This window comes from Trachypithecus francoisi, unplaced genomic scaffold, assembly GCF_009764315.1.
Source record: "Trachypithecus francoisi isolate TF-2019V2 unplaced genomic scaffold, Tfra_2.0 Lachesis_group13, whole genome shotgun sequence".
In the NCBI taxonomy this organism is placed as follows: domain Eukaryota; kingdom Metazoa; phylum Chordata; class Mammalia; order Primates; family Cercopithecidae; genus Trachypithecus; species Trachypithecus francoisi.
The window spans coordinates 50,037,582-50,054,962 of record NW_022681458.1 but is presented as its reverse complement, the minus strand read 5'-3'; positions in this window follow the sequence as shown (position 1 = coordinate 50,054,962).

Sequence of the window (17,381 nt, the reverse complement as noted above, 5' to 3'; positions counted from 1 at the left end):
GACCGTATAAAACAGACAAAATGCAATTCCATGATCGCTGCATAAATGAGCAACTTGTGCAATCACTTTAACTGAAATGACTAATTATTTAACATATATCTTTGGCTAAATTCCATTCAGAGAACACAGAGAAATAATGACTTTTTTATTACAAATTTTAAAATGTTTAAATTTTCAACCAATGGTTTTAGTATTATCTTAGATACTGCCTTAGAGTCTGCTTTTACAGCACTTCTCTTCCAAAAACCTTCCAGTATAATGCCAAGAACATTTATCCTTCATAATTCAAATTTGGAGTTATGCCAAAGGCTGTTATAAATTTTATTTTGATACTTGGTTCTGAATATGTAATGTAGACCAACATATCCTTATTCATTTTCAACAAATGCCAAACTTTCAAAGCAGCGTTGTACAAGTGACTTCTTTATCAAGACTTTAGGGTCCTCAGGCTATCTCAGGTGAACAAAATGGAATCTCCCTGAGGGCAGGGCCAAGCCTGTAGTGTTCAGTGGCTTCTCCTCAAGCTTAGTAAGCCCTTTACTGGCTCAATGGATAATACATGCTAATGGACTTCTTCTTATAGCTATATTTACTGAAAAAAAGGTTAAGGGGAAGTAGAACAATACATTTTATCGGCTGAAGGAACTTGAATGAAGTTCCCATTTAGTGAAATATGTGCTTAGCACATAAACAAAGTATATAGCTGTTTAAAAAGAGACAAGAAGCCAAAAAGTCTGTGGCATGTTTTCTCTTTTCAGTATTCCCCAATCTACAGTTTATTCTTCCATTTTCTTAAGAGTTTTTCTCTGCACTCTATAATTACCCTGAAGGACCATCATTAAAGGGCAAATCTGGCACTTCTGCTTGCAGAAGTAGCCCCTTGGTACCTCATGGAGATGAAATTCTCAGGCTTTCAGTTCCCATTTGGTAATAGCCCCATGCACATCCACTCTGACAGGCGATTGATTGCTTTTGGCAGCAGAGTGAAGTGTGTGCACAGGAATGGCGGATGGAGGAAACTCTGCAGAAGAATTCAGGAGTGAGGACAGCCTGGACTGGTTGGGAAGAGGGCAGCTAAGAGAACAGGTGCCATGGATGCTATTCAACAAGTATGGCAACTCAAAGAGCTGTGGATAACTCACAGGGAGCCCGACTAGCATGTCCACCTTCCCTATTTTCTGAGGGAGCCATTGCCCTCCCATGTATTCTTGGAATCCTTATCCACATTGCTTGCCCAACAAACATTCAGTAAAGACAAATGAGAGAACTTGAGAATAATCCAGAATAGCTTGGTACATGGAGAAAAGCAGTCATAGTATACAGCAATTACTCAGAGAGCTAAGAGTCTGAGGTCTTCAATTTTATTTCTGAATAAAAATTTACTTTAAAATAGAAATATACTTGGCATCTTTACTTTAATCAGTCCCCTGTGAAATGGGCATAATTTCATTAATGTATGCCACACAGATGCTATTGTGAAGATTAATTAATGCTTTTAAAATGTGGACCTCACATTAAAATTATTTCACCTCGAACCAAATAAAGACCCTTAAAATGAACAGACATGTATATCTATACATGTTAAATACTAAGGAATTTCCTTTCTTTTTTTCTCTGCTAAAACTGAAAAACCCCAAACAATAGGATATTTTTAACCCCACCATGTAACTGTAGTTACTAATGGCAGAAACAATGCTCACATAAATGCTGTAAGACTTAGCAATTCCTTGAAGAATCTGATTCATAAGGGAAAAGTGCTCTTTAGCTATTTTAAGCACTTAGGTGCATGTTCTCTGAGTGAGTCTACTGTCATAGCAACTGATTTACCACAGAAAAGCAGGGAAATGTCTTAAGTCAGAGGTGCTTTTCCTTACCCTTTATTTGGGAATCTTTCCTTGACTTTTAGAATTAAACTTTGTGACTCGGACAACTCTCATGAAAAATTTCATTCAATGAATAACAATTCTGTGGCAGTTAAAAAATTTCTAAAGTGCCAGGTTTAATAGATGTTCAGATGTTATGGTTTAGCACCTAAGGTTCTGAAAGCATACCAGAATACCAGATAGTCATGTGACAATGAATGAGAAAATGAACCTGTGGGTCTGTATAAATATATACAGAAAATTCAGATTGAGAGAATCCAGACCAGTCTGAAATTTAAAATGTAAAATTTAAAGTTCATCTGGATCATCCTAGTTGTTTTTTTTTGTTTTGAGACGGAGTCACTCTGTCACCCAGTCTGGAGTGCAGTGGCGCGATCTCCACTCACTGCAACCTCCGCCTCCGGGTTCATGCCATTCTCCTGCCTCAGCCTCCTGAGTAGCTGGGACTACTGGCACCTACCACCATGCCAGTCTAATTTTTTGTATTTTTAGTAAAGATGGGGTTTCACTGTGTTATTTAGGATGGGATCACCCTAATTTTAATCACATTATGGTTAATCTGATCCCACATGGAGTTACAAACTACTTTACATATTCCAAAAAAGTCAGTCAAATAACCAAAAGCCTGAAAAAAGGTATCCCAATTTAGAAACTGAGGGGAAAAAAATTAATCCTTTGGGGTAGATGTTTTAGTGGCTCCCCATCAATAAACAATGAAACAATTGGTGAGGCGCGAGATACTATGTAATGACTTTTGTGTGACGATAAAGTTCTAAAAAGGGTTTCATTTCCTCTATATTTGAATTTTCTAAAGTCACAAAGGTTTTGTATAAAATGGCCATAGACATTCACCAAATCAAAGTGTTCAACTTGGGAAAGCGTATTAACCTTTAAAAAAAGAGGAGCATAAGAAAAGAAAATACATACCTGAAATCCCTTATACAAAACCCTCAGGGTCCAGAAGTGTTTTGTAATTTAGGACTTTTTGAATCTTGGAGTGATAATAAGATAAATTACACCAAATCATACATAAGATACCCAGTGAGGTCTGGGGCAGAACCCTGTAATGAAACAAATTGATATTGCTTCAGTGAAATGTGTGAACATTCACACTGACTGGGATCAATGGAGATTAAAAATAGCCTCAAGTCAGTTGAGGACAAGCTTTGTTGCCAAATGAGTTCACGTCAGGTCAGGTTTTGATGCCAAATGAGTTATGAAAAGTCTTTCATTTATCAAATCTCTTTGGACTTCTAAATAGGTAGAAAAGGGACTGTCAACCTATACTGCCTTATGCAATGGCTACCATACTTTTCCCTCTGCTCATTGAATACACCTGAAAATATGCACTGTTCAAAAAAGAAAATAGATGAATTAAGAAGTGTTGGAGCTACAAGAAGTTAGCAAAGAAAAATAGAAATATTTGGGAACATCTGCCTTTCAACAGAATATTTTTACTGTTCTAGTAAAAACGATAAGCTGAATGGATGGAAAAACTGACCTGAGATATAGTGTGATGGTGCATTATTGGCACAAATATGGGCAATTAGGAAAAAACTTCACACAGCAGTGGAATGAGAATGTGAAATGGGGAATAATGTTCCATATATGGGCTGTCTAGCAACAATAGGTATTTTTTAAAGAAAGATTTCAGGCCTGGCGCAGTGGTTCACACCTGTAATCCCAGCACTTTGTGATCCACTTGAGGTGAGGAGTTCGAGACTAGCCTGGCTAACATGGTGAAACCCCATCTCACTAAAAATACAAAAATTAGCTGGGTGTGGTGGCAGACTCCTGTAATCCCAGCTACTTGGGAGGCTGAGGCATGAGAATCGCTTGAACTTGGGAGGTGGAGGTTGCAGTGAGCCAAGATTGTGCCACTGCACTCCAGCCTGGGCGACAGAGCAAGACTCCCTCTCAAAAAAAAGAAATACTTCAAAGGAATTAAATTTAACAGAGTTTGAGCAAAGAACAATTCATGAATCAGGCAACACTCAGAACCAGAGGAGCTAGGAAGAGTCCACCCAGAAGAGTGAGCAATAAGCTTTTATAGTCTGGACACAGAAGCAAAGTAGAGCAATCATCTGCTTAGCTACAGTTAGGTGTCTGCCTTATCGGGGCTTGGTGCAATGAGCTGGCTGGCTATGATTGGCTGAAACTCGGCTGTCCGTTATACTTCTAAGTTAAATTTCAGCTTGTTTACATATTAAGTTAGGTTGCAGTTTGTTATACAGGAATTGCAAAGTATGGACACAACTTCAAGCTAATGCCTCGTGCTTATTTAACAGTATTATCATGTGACAGACACAGCTGTGGAGAGGCAAAGAGTAAGGGATTTGGCATCAGTTAAACTGAAGTAAGCCTCAGCTTCCCCATCTGTGAAGTGGGAGAGTTACAGGTTGTTGGAGGTACAAACAAAACCTGTAAAACACTTAGCATAGTGTTTGGTGTATGGCTAGCAGTGGAAAAAAGAAGAAAGCAAAAAGTTTTTACAGTTGGTAAAGATACAAATATCTCATTAATCCAGTATGTTTACTTGACATCAGTGATGTCACTGGATTACACAGAAATGGGCAATATTCTCTACCAGCAATATGCCTCTGATGAAGCCACTCTTAGGAGAAAAATACATTTGAGTGATGTCTCTTGAATAGAAATCTTGCTTTGGTTATACCTTAAAATAACATCAAAGTGACTATAGTAAATCATAACTTAATTGTACATTTAAAAATACCTAACAGTGTAATTGGATGGTTTGTAACACAAAGGATAAACACCTGAGAGGGTGGATACCCCCTTCTCCATGGTGTGATTATTATGCATTGCATGCCAGCATCAAAACGTTTCACGTACCCCATAAATATGCATACCTAGTATGTACCCATAAACATTTAATTTTTTTAGAAAAGAAGAAAGAACTTTTTTTTTTTTTTGTCATTGTTGTTAAGATAACTAACTTCCCCATTCTGGCCCACTGCCCTAAACTTTCCACTTTGTTTTGTGTGATACTGGGTTTTATATCAACCAGTGTAGAAGCCCCCAGAATTTGGTTACATCTGGGTTCAGAAAACTATTTTCTTCTCCAGTTTTCTGAATTAATCTTATTTCTTGGTTGTCATATCTCATAATTCACATCCTTCTATGTAGTGAATTTTGAGCTTTCTCTTTCCCCTTCATCATAAAGCTACATACCTGAAAGACAGTGAGCCATTCCCTTTTATCACTTTTCTTCAATTTTCACTATAAAACTAATTCATACACTTTGTTGAATTTTCTTTTTAAAAGCACACACACATATATGTGTGAAGTAAACAAGTAAAAGGAAAAAATCTATCATGAACTTTCACAGTTTCATTACCTCAATTCCACTTTCCAAAGATAATTGATATTAACCATTAGGCCTGTGATCTTCCAAACAACTTTTTAGGTATATCCATAACCATTCACATTTTATGTGTTAGGGAGAAATTTATTGTTGATAACTTAGTAAAAATAAAGTAATTCTATACATACTGTTCTGCAGCTTGGTTTTTTTCATCTTTAACAATGTACTATGGACATCTCATATTGTTACAAATATAACTTTCCCATTTTTGTAGTAAGTTGTGTTCTTTAAGCATAATTGTGTGGTCATTAATTTATTCATTTGTTTACTTAAGTAATATCTGTTGATCATCAAAATGAGGAAAATATGTGCTAGTTGCTGTGGAAAATACAAAGTTGTAAGATATATAGTTTTTGCCTATTGGATTCTTATTATAATCTGGAAAAATAAATAAGACACAAAAATATATAACAATGATATTAAGTAGTATAAGTCAGAAGAAAGTAAATTAACTTTTAAAAAGCTGACCAGGAAGGCTTTTTAGGAGATTTTGGATTTGTACTGAGATTGGAAAGATTGATTGGATTTCAACAAATGTAAAAGAGGTTAAAAAAAAATCTTCAAGCCAATTCTTCAAGGGAAGAAAAAACAGGACATGTTTGAAGGAAGGTCACCTCATTTTGTCAAATCCAAATGTACTGATTGTAAAACATCTTGATTTCAGAGATATTAAAAAGTGGGAGGGTGGGAAATGTTCAAGTTAAATCAAGAAAATATAGCATTTGGTCAATTTGATTGGAGTGGCAGATTTCCAGAAGGTAGAACCAGTGCTAAATCTGGAACAGTAAGTAGAGCTGATAATGGAGAATCTTGAATGCCAGGGTAAATCTGATATTTTCTGTTTTTATTTTTTCCCAGATATTTCTTTTTTCATTAAAAGCTGTTAGAAATTAGGATGAGACCAGATAACCTAATCTTAAAGAATCAGTCGGCCGGGCATGGTGGCTCACACCTGTAATCCCAGCACTTTGGGAGGCTAAGGCAGGTGGATCTCTTGAGGTCAGGAGTTCGAGACCAGCCTGGCCAACATGGTGAAACCCTGTCTCTACTAAAAATACAAAAATTAGCCATGTGTGGTGGTGTGCACCTGTAATCACGGATACTCAAGAGGCTAAGGGAGGAGAATCCCCTTGAACCTGGGAGGCAGAGGTTGTAGTGAGCTGAGACCGTGCCATTGCACTCCAGCCTGGGTGACAGAGCAAGACCCCATCTCAAAAAAAAAAAAAAAAGTCTATATTCTAGAGTTCTTATTCAAATGATGTCTTTAAAACTATTGGTACATTTTGGCAGCCTCTTCCATTGGCTGTTTCTTTCACTAAAAAGTTAATATTTTAAAAATTAATTTGCTCATGTGTTATTTCATGTGCCCAGTATTATGCTAGGCGCCAGGGTATCTATGGTGAGCAGGACACATTCTTAGCTCCCAGTGCTCATAGCCTGGTTGACAGACTTTCCAGCACCTTCTCCTCACTTCCCAGACATCATCTGCATCAAACTTTGCCTGCCTATCAACCATTAAAAATAAGCATCACCTAGACGTCACCTTTTGCTGCTTCGGCCTTGTTCCTGGTTTGTGGTTATGATTTCCTGTTTGCCTTGCTGAACTATGATTTCTTGAAATCCCCATGCCCTTTCTTAACTCCTAGGTAACTTTTTTTCCCCAATGTACTTTTACTTAACGCAGAACTATTTACAAATAAAATTTTATTTTTGTTACAGCATCTTCATAATTATTTTCTAAAATTAGAAAAAAAGTTGGCTTTTAGACTCCCTTAGTGTTGATGAAGACAACTGCAATGAAGATGCTGTTGTGGACTTAGAAATATGCTAAAATCCACCACAAAAAGTTTCCTTTTGTAAACACATATGGAGAAAATCTCTATTTGGGATAGAATTTGGCATGAAGCTCTGCATTCACACTTAAGATTTTTAGTTTCCTTGAGAAATTGACCCCTCTAGTGTTATGAAATGTCCCTCTTTGTCACTAATAGTATTCCTTCTCCTGGAGTCTACTTCATCTCATGTTAATACAGCTATTCTAGTAGTCAGCCTTCAGGATAGTCCCCAATCATCCCTGCTTCACAGTATATAGACCTTTGTGTAGTCTTCTCTCACATTGTACCACAGTTGGTCTGTGTGACCAATAAAATATGGCAAAAGTGATGTTATTTCACTTCTGAGATTAGATTATAAAAGACTATGGCTTCTGTCACAGCTCCTGCCCTTGCCTCTCTCTCTCTATCTTTTTCTTGGATTACCTCAGATCACTTCCTCTCAGGGAAGGCATGTCATAAACAGCTCTGTGGAGAATCTAGGTAGCAAGGAGCTGATGCCTCCTGCCAAGGCGGTGCCAAGCACCACGTAACTGGGCTTGGGTGCAGATCCTTGAGACTTGGCCAAGCCTAACTCCTAGACAATGAGAGACCTCGAATCAATACCTAGCCAAGCCACTCCAGATTCTTGACCTACAGAAACAATGAGGTAATAAATGTATGTTGACCACCCAACATTTGGTGGTTGGTCAGGACTCATAAGACTCAAAAGAAGGCTATATTCACAGCTATGGTTTATTATGACAAAGGATACAGAGAAAATAGCAGGATAAATATTTTTACTGGGCGGAGTCCAAAGAGAACCAGTATAGGCTTCAGAGTCCTTCTTCATTAGAGGCCACACAGGATGTACTTTCTCCCTAGCAGTAACTTACAGGAACATGTGTGAAATATGTCTACCCAGGATCCAAAGAATTTTTGGTATGCTGGTCACATAAGCATATCTTGCTATGTGACCAACCACGGCAACTGAAATGCAGGACTCCAAGAATGAAGCCAGGTGCACATCATTAATCTTGATACTTGTACGAAGCAACCTGAAAAGCTAGTATAGCACAGTCCATTGCTTCAGGTGTACACAACAAAATCATCAGTCCCTGACATCCATGAGCCATGTTCCCAGTGACCGGCAAAGGGTCAATCATGGTTCTAGGTTCTGTTGGAGCCATGCAAGGAATATAGGACCACATCTGCTCTGTTAACTCTTTCCTCACAAAAGGTGGCCAACAGTCAGCACTAACTGCAAAATATATAGAAAAATGAGACTTTAGATAATTCCAGCCCCCAGACTTCAAATCTTCCAGCTTAGCCCCCAAGCACTTTAAAGAAGAAACAAGCATTCCCCACTGTGTTCTGCCAGGATTCTTGACTCACACAAACTACATGAAATAAGAAATGTTTATTGTTTGAAGCCGCCAACTCTTGGGGTAGTTTGTTATACAGCAATAGATAAATATACAGGGTAGTATTTTCCTATTCTTTGCAAGTGTGGCAATTTTTTATTGAATGACCAATATGAATTTTATATTTTAGGAAACTGGATTTTGTTGTATTTCATTAAATAGTACTAGGCTTCTGTTTCATTGCTAGCTAAGTTACAAGTAGAATCCTCTTGAGGATTGCTCTCAAGTTTGTTAGGGTGGGTCCAGGACAGTCTTTATCTTAGGGCTAACTTATATCTACTACTAACCTGATAACAGGCCAGGCGCAGTGGCTCACCCTATAATCCCAGCACTTTGGGAGGCCAAGTTGGGTGGATCACTTGGGGTCAGGAGTTTGAGACCAGCCTGGCAAAACCCTGTCTCTACTAAAAATACAAAAATTAGCCAGATGTGGAGGTGTGTGTCTGTAATCCCAGCTACTTGGGAGGCTGAGGCATAAGAATCACTTGAACCTAGGAGGTGGAGGTTTCAGTGAGCTGAGATCGTGCCACTGCACTCCAGCCTGGGTGACAGAGTGAGGCTGTTTCTCGAAAATAATAATAATAATAATAATAATAATACTGATAGCTGTCTATAGACTATTTGGAGGATTGGTAAACTTTTTTGGTAGTGGCCACATAGTAAATATTTTAGACTTTGTAGGCCACACACAGTCTGTTGCATATATTTCTTTGTTTTTTCAATCCTTCAAGAATACACACATCATTCTTAGCTTGTGAGCTGTTGAAAAAGTCTGTGGGTTGGATGTGGCCTGTGAGCAGTAGTTTGCCAACACCTGATGGCCTTTGCATTAAGAGGTCTCTCTATTTTGGCTGAAAGGACCATTAACTAGTCCAAGCCTTGTGTAAGTTCCAAACATTTTTCTGCCTACTCATTCTCATGGTTCTTTCCCCAGCCTTGGGTGGTTTCCTGTCATGCTTGTCCAGAATAGCATGCAGTCAAATACCTGAATGAACCTCTCTGTAGATTTCCCAGACCCTGGAGCTCCCTCCTTGATGGTACTCAGGGTTACAAATCCTAGACACCTTAAGCGCTCTGAACTCTGATCTTTCTGTACTCAGTGAAACTGCAGATTCTTTCTGGGTTCCCCCTTCCAGTGATGTTATTTTCTTACATATAGTTACTCCTCTGTGTTGGTTCCTATGTATAGCGAACATAAATTTCTAACAGAAACTGTTTCGTTCTACTTAATATCTTCCTTGTTAAACACAGTACCATATTAACACATATGCAGATCATCATCGTGCCATTAACAAAAGCTATATCTCAATGGCCACAAGATTTCTAGTTGAAACAAATCTTAAATGATCTATCTGATCTTAGTCCAATTCTAAGCCTTCCTAGTTGTGAACATGTACATTTCAGGGTCATACTCTACTTTTTAAGGTAGCCCATTTCACCATTGGACAGCAATAATTATCAGAAAATGTACCTCATAATGAGCTAAAATATAATTCCTTATCACATGGACTTTTCAGTTCTTATCAAATTTACGTTCAACCTATATCTAGAGGACCTTTTCTTACCAATTGCTATTAACCCTTGTTGTGCATCATTGATTCAGTCTGTGAATATGTCTTGAGTGTCTTCTCTGTGCCAGGCTCTGTGCTGAGTTTGGGCTGGCAGAGGTGAGAAAAAGGAGGTAATGATTGGGCCTCTTGCATCTTTCAGCTTGGTGGGTTATTTAGAGAGAAATCTAAGCATGCAAATATGTGTAAAAGTTACAACATGGTATGTGCCCTGAAGAAGCATGGTGTGATAACACTAGGTATAGGAAGATTTGTCTTAGTCAGGGAAGTTAGGGAGGACATTCTTGAGGAGCTAATGATTTGAGATCTGAAAGCAAAGTGGGAGATAATCAGACAAAATAAAGATGAGACATTTTTAGGAAGAGAGGTCAGCCTGAGTGAAGGTACTGGGGTGAAAGAGAGCAACTATTTTTAAATCTAAATGTAGGACTTTCAGATAATCCTGTTAAATACTCACTCAATGAATACACTCAATCTCAGAAATATCACTCTATCACTGAGAACATGTTTCTGATATTTTCGGTGTATTTGTAGAAGCAGATTTCATTCCAATGTAAGAAAGCATTTTGCATTGCTCTATCACTGAGAACATGTTTCTGATATTTTCGGTGTATTTGTAGAAGCAGATTTCATTCCAATGTAAGAAAGCATTTTGCATTGTTCTTTGGAAAGGTATTATTGTCCCTACCTCAGGTTTTGTGGGCCCAGAAGCTTATACAGGGCCCCCAGAAGGCGCTTTTTTTAAAAAAAAAACAAAACAAAACTATACATACAACATTTAGTACAGGGCCTGGAAGAAGACCTTGGCAGTGAGAGGCACAAAATGGAACATTTCATTAGGTTCAGGGTAAAAAATCTACCTACTATCTTTACAGATTCGGACAAAGGGTACGTGACCATACATTGGTGAGGTAATCAAGAGATTTCATATTGTATAGAAATTTGGACTTCATAGACCTGTAAGTTTCCTCCAGATTCAAACATTTTGTGTTTATTTGGCTTACGTTTGAGAATGGAATAGGTCAAAGTTAGCCTCCTTGCAGTTTTGGCCCCCTGCCCCTACTCAGCTGGTTTGTAGGATGAATTATCTGATGGCCAAACAATGATGGCTGGATGCGGTGGCTCACATCTGTAATCCCAGCACTTTGGGAGGCTGAGGCGGGTGAATCACTTGAGGTCAGGAGTTTGAGACCAGCCTGACCAACATGGTAAAACTCCATCTCTACTAAAAATACAAAATTACCTGGGCATGATGGCACATGCCTGTAACACCAGCTACTTGGGAGGCTGAGGCAGGAGAATCGCTTGAATCCAGGAGGTGGAGGTTGCAGTGAGCCAAGATCATGCCATTGCACTCCAACCTGGGCAACAAGAGCAAAACTCCATCTCAAAAAAAAAAAGATGTGGTGTTTGGGACTATGTGGGTGTGGTGTGGGTGTTGGGGATAGGGGAGTATATACTTTAGACTCTGAAGTAAATGAATCCTAAAGTTAAATGCCCGGCTTCCACCTCTAGTCAACCATTTTGTTCTAGCACTCACATCTCAAGTCATAGAATGAGAGCTAAAATGTCTTATGAATCAAAGGCTGGGTTTGAATCACATGCCAACCAATGTGTGCTCACGGAGAACACCTCAGTGACAGCCCAGAGACAGCATCTCCACCCCACTCCTGACTATTCACCTCACACCTGATTCCTCTGTCCAGAAGAGGCTTGAGGAGAGGGGATGGATGTTTTAGTGCCATCCATCCTCCCTGCTGTGTACGTGCATTATGGTGCTTACATGGCACCACTGTCAGAAGGAAAAGAGTATTTCAAATAAGGACTTCCTACCTAACAAAAATAGAATCTTTGCAGCCAATTATGTGCTGAATCATTATAAAACAGGAAGAATCCTAATAACAACAAAAGATTAAGAGCAGCACTGTGTATGTATGAGCACTTCTGCATTCCCAGAGCAGTTGTCTCGGCGATTATAAAGCTCTTAGCAAACTTTAATTAGAGCTCACAGGTTGGTAAGTTACATGGCTAAAGTTCTTGCTAGTGTGGTCACCAGAGAAGTAAACTCAGGTGAGGTTAAATGGTCAATTTACGGACGCCTGGCCATGCTCATCTGTGTTTGCTTTTCCAGTCTGTCAGGTTCTTTGGAATCTGACTTGTTAGCAGCTCTGCCAGGCCCCATCCCCTTGCTTGCAGGTGCTCACGTCTGAAGCTAATGTGTTAATCATATCAGCTCACGAGCCTGGGGTTCAGCCATGCCAAGTCTGGACCTGCTGGCTTTCTTTGGAGTCAATCTGCAAGGGACATCTCTGAGCCCAGGGATAACAGTCCTGAAGTCAGTAGATTGTGTCTGAGCTCACCTGCCAGGCATTATGTGGAAACAAGGACACTGCTTTTCAGTAGGCAATAATTGACTTCAAAGGACTCCAAGTTGATTTAAGTTTTTTCTACTTTAACATTTAGGAACAGTGGAAAAACATACTTTTTGTTATTTGTGTTTTCTCAGAAATGGTTACCACTTCTAAGAAGATGGGAAAATTTTAAGGTTAGTAAGGAGATAAGAAATGAAATCCCCTTGAAGATATGTAAAAAGCTAGCGCTTCTCTGTCCTGTGTTTCCCACCCCGCCTAGGCTTCTCGGGTGTCTTTGGTTTGTGCCCCATGAGGATACATGTGAGTTCTATCTCAGGCAGGGGCTCTGGGATCAACGGTGGGTGAGTGAGTTTGTTCATCCTGGATTCAGCCTCTGCTCCTTAGGAATTTCCCAAACATTAAGTTTCCTTCAATATTATCCATTCATCGGTATGTTGACACAAATCTACTTCAAATCTATATACATTTTTTTGGTCCAGCCAACAATTGGGAGAAGAATAGAATATTGTCTATTACTTATTAGGCAAGGGTTGATTGTCTTTCATGTATCCTAAAGCAAGACTTTTAAACTTCACAAGTTTTCATCAGGTCTGGCACTCTGAGGTTTGAGAGAAACAGCAGCTGTCTACCCAGACTTCATCTCATAATCTCCAAAACTGCAGTTCTGTTCCTTCTTACTCTTTTTCCTGGTCTCTTTTGTCCTCATATCTAAGTTCCTTCTTTCCCTTCAAATTTTCATTCTCTCTCTAGGCCTTTTCTTTTTATCTGATGTCTTTTCAAAATTATTCAAATCGGGTTTTTACATAGTCATTCATCTTTCACTGTGTTTTTGTTCAAGGATACCCTGATGATTTACTTTTATGCTTTATAAAAACTGTTTTGTGTATAAAAATTCACAATGTATGACATTTTTGGTCTCAGCAGCTAATTGAACTGATAGATTTAGGAAAGAATTAACAACAATTCCTGGTGTTTCTCTTAACTTTTAACTAATAGCTCAGAAGCCATCTTCCCATAGGAGAATTTTTTTTTTTTTTCTTAAATTCCTCATTATTCTTGTGTACATCAAAGCTCATTTCTCTGTCTCCTTGCAGGGTCCAGTCATCTCTTCCTTTCTCGTCAGTGAGTTGGCGGCTCCGTACCTAGAAAACCTTAAAGTTTGCAATAATACAAACAGGTTAAATAAAAGAGTTGTCCTGAGACATGGGCTTCGTGAGGGGAGCCTATGGGATAGGTCTTACTGTTCTCCACTCCAGGCATAATCTCAGGACACTACACCACGGGTGAAAGCTGCCTGGTTAGTGTATTAGTCAGTTTGGGATACCATAACAAAGTACCACAGACTAAGTGTGTTAAGCAACAAAAAATTATTTTCTCACAATCCTGGGGGCTAGAAGTCCAAAATCAAAGTGTTAGCAGGGTTGGTTTCTTTGGTGGCCTTTCTCCTTGGCTTGTAGACCGCCATCTTCTTTCTGTGTCTTCACAGGTTCTTCCCTCTGTGCCAGTCTGTGTCCGTCCGAATCTCTTTTTATAAGTACACCAGTCCTATCAGATTAGGTCCCACACTAATGACTCATTTTAACTTAAATACCTCTTTAAAGACCCTATCTCCAAATACAATCTTATTCTGAGATACTGGGGATGGGGCTTCAACATGTGAAGTTTGAGGGGGACACAATTCAGCCCACAACAGTATATTTAAAACTCCTCATCTAGATGCCATATTTCCAGCACCAACCAAGCTCCCAAGCACAGCTCTAGCCTATGAAGTCTGTGCAGAAGGTGGGTTATACAGTCCCATCAGGGTCAGAGGTTGCAGCTCCCTCTCTTACATTACAGACTCTTCATAACAAATCATAACAAATGTAAACAAGCGGCTTATCTGATTCTCCAAATAGAAGCAAACCAGTGTACAGAGTAATCACCAACCAGAAAAAGCTCAGCTGCAGGGGGCAGATGTGCCAACAGCAGCAGGAAGTGACTTCAGCACTAAGTGGGCAGCAGACAAAACCTTAAAAGGGCAAAACTGTATTGTCAGTTACCATGTCACATAACGACAGCTGAGAGTAACAATACTTCTGAATTTGTCAACCGTAGGTGACGTTATTTTTAAAAACCTATAACAGAAGGCTGTGGAAGTTTTCTCATTAAATACTGTATAGATAAATTGTGTATTTGAGGGCAATACACTTGTTATTGGGGTAATTTACCTATGTAAAAATGAAAATTTCCAATTTCTGCTGGATAAATGCTTCTTTCTGTATATATGACAAAGTCCTGCTTGGAGGTCATAAACTTTGCTATAATCCTGGTTCTGGGGGTGGGGGCTTTCCTGTCAAGATGGCCCTAAGGTTTAGACTGACCTCCCACAGAGGTTCAACAAGGAGTCACTGAGATTCACTAACAGTTTTCAAAAAAGATGTTTATCAAACATCTTTCCATTGAAACCATACCCCTTGTAGTACACAGTGAATTAATATTTCAATAACTTCTAAAATGTTATGAAGATTGCAATTGTATAGCATTATATTTTGTGTATAGGTGTATTCAAAGTAGTAATATATTTAGTAAAGACATATGACAATGTTTGTGATCCTGTTGTGGCGTTTCCTCCTGTGTTAGTACAACAGGAGGCTTAGAAATGGGTGCAGCCTGGGCATTTCTCACCTGCGAGAGGCCCTACACCTGGCCATGTGGTAGGCTCAGCCTTTGCCTCCTCTGAATAATCTCCTCTCATTTGTATATTGTGCCTCTGCCCACCTTCTGCCTCATATCATAGTTATTTATGAAGCTGTTTGATCCATCTTACAAGATTGTGCTTTTAATTCCCAATGGCTACCCCCAACTGTTAATGTTAGCTTCTGTGTTGAATCCAGGGGCACTCTATTGCTATCATTCCTCTACAAGAAAAAGCTTAGCTATACCTATTTTTTTTGTATTTGTTAATCCATTTGAGACTTTTGTAGCTCTTGTTGTAGCTGCTTTCCAAGGTCAGCCTCAGAATTCTTCTTTAGGCACAGAGGAAGATTATCCAGAATGCCTTGCTGGAGAATTTGTACAATTCTCTGCAGTGATGTGCTGGCAAATGTTCAACAACTGGTTCTGATTCCTAGTGTTTGCTGGTTATAGATGACGCTGAATGTAGAATTGGGAAAAATATACCCAATTGGCTTTTGCTCCCTAAACATACTTCATAAGCTTCTAGCATACCATTGGTTCACAGCTCAGGGATAATGAGAAAAGCTATTTTGTAAGAAATGGAGAAGCCAATTGAATCCCTTCTCTACCCACAGAAGGCAAGCCTGTAATTAATCTTCACAAAACTGTGTCATTTTCCAGGTTTGCCTCCTCTTAGCCCTCCCCATCTAATTTCACAAGATGCTGACAAACCCTGGAATAGCTTTAAAGTCATAAGCAATGAGTCATAAATGGATCTACTCAGAAGTTAGGGTCACTAATTGGAAGGCAGCTAAAACTCTCAGAATTGTTACTGCACAGATGCCTACTTTGAGGTTATAATTATTAAAACCCCCAAATTAATTTTTAAAGCATTTGCTGAACTTCCTCCCGCTTTACACCTCCATACACTGATGACTTAGACACATGCTAAGGTGCTGTGACTCAACAATTTTTGTCAGAGGCAATGGTACCACCCCCTTCCCATCCTACCTCTTTTCCCTACTTCCATCTGCTGGAGTGAGCAGATTCTAAACTTGATTAATTAGATACTTTGTTTTGCTCTATCTCCCTCCCAGCATAATGTTTTGCTTGCAACAGATATAAAAAATATATTGAAGTTGAATTAGCTGATTTCTTATAGTATATGAGAAATCCCTTTTTTCATCTCTCTAAAGGTGCTCATAAATGTTCATAAATCCTTGCGTGAACAAGTTGAGATAATTTCTAATCTGAAGGAAACTCTTTGTCCTTAGAATAACTGGTTTTCGGCCAGGCGCGGTGGCTCAAGCCTGTAATCCCAGCACTTTGGGAGGCCGAGACGGGCGGATCACGAAGTCAGGAGATCGAGACCATCCTGGCTAACATGGTGAAACCCCGTCTCTACTAAAAAAATACAAAAAACTAGCCGGGCGAGGTGGCGGGAGCCTGTAGTCCCAGCTACTCGGGAGGCTGAGGCGAGAGAATGGCGTAAACCCGGGAGGCGGAGCTTGCAGTGAGCTGAGATCCTGCCACTGCACTCCAGCCTGGGCGACAGAGCGAGACTCCGTCTCAAAAAAAAAAAAAAAAAGAAAAAAAAAAAAAGAACTGGTTTTCCTGTCTTGAACAATAGAGATTGGACAACAGAAGGTATCTGGCCTTGCTCTACCCCTTCCTTGTTACAGTAACAGGGATGTGGTTGTCCATCTCCACAACCACACTCTTCCCAAAGTACCACCACCTCAAGAGCTTTAGCCATCTAGGACCTAAATCTTATGCTTAGCCATGCTGGTTTCTGGGCCTGGAGGGTGGGAAAAATCTGAGTCTTCAAAATATGTAAACCAACTAAACAGATTATAGTGAAAAAGATCAGTGTTAGGGAAGATGTGGAGAAACTGGACCCCACATATATTGCTGGTGTGAATGGGAAATGATGGAGCCACTTTGGAAAATAGTTTGGCAGTTTCTAAAAAGTTAAACATAAACTTGCCATATAACCTGCTAATTCTACTCCTGTCTAGCTACCCAAGAGAAATGAAAACATATGTTCATATGAAGACATGCATGGGAATGTTCATAGCAGTTTTATTCATAGTAGCCCAAACTGGAAACCATCCAAACATCTATCCACTGGTGAATGAAAAAACAAAATGTGATCTATCCATACAATGAAATTTTCTGCAGCAATGACAAGTAAAGAAGTACTGATACATGCTATGGTGTTGAAGGAGCTCAATAACACGATACTAACTGAGAGAAGCCAAACGCAAAAACCTGTATGTT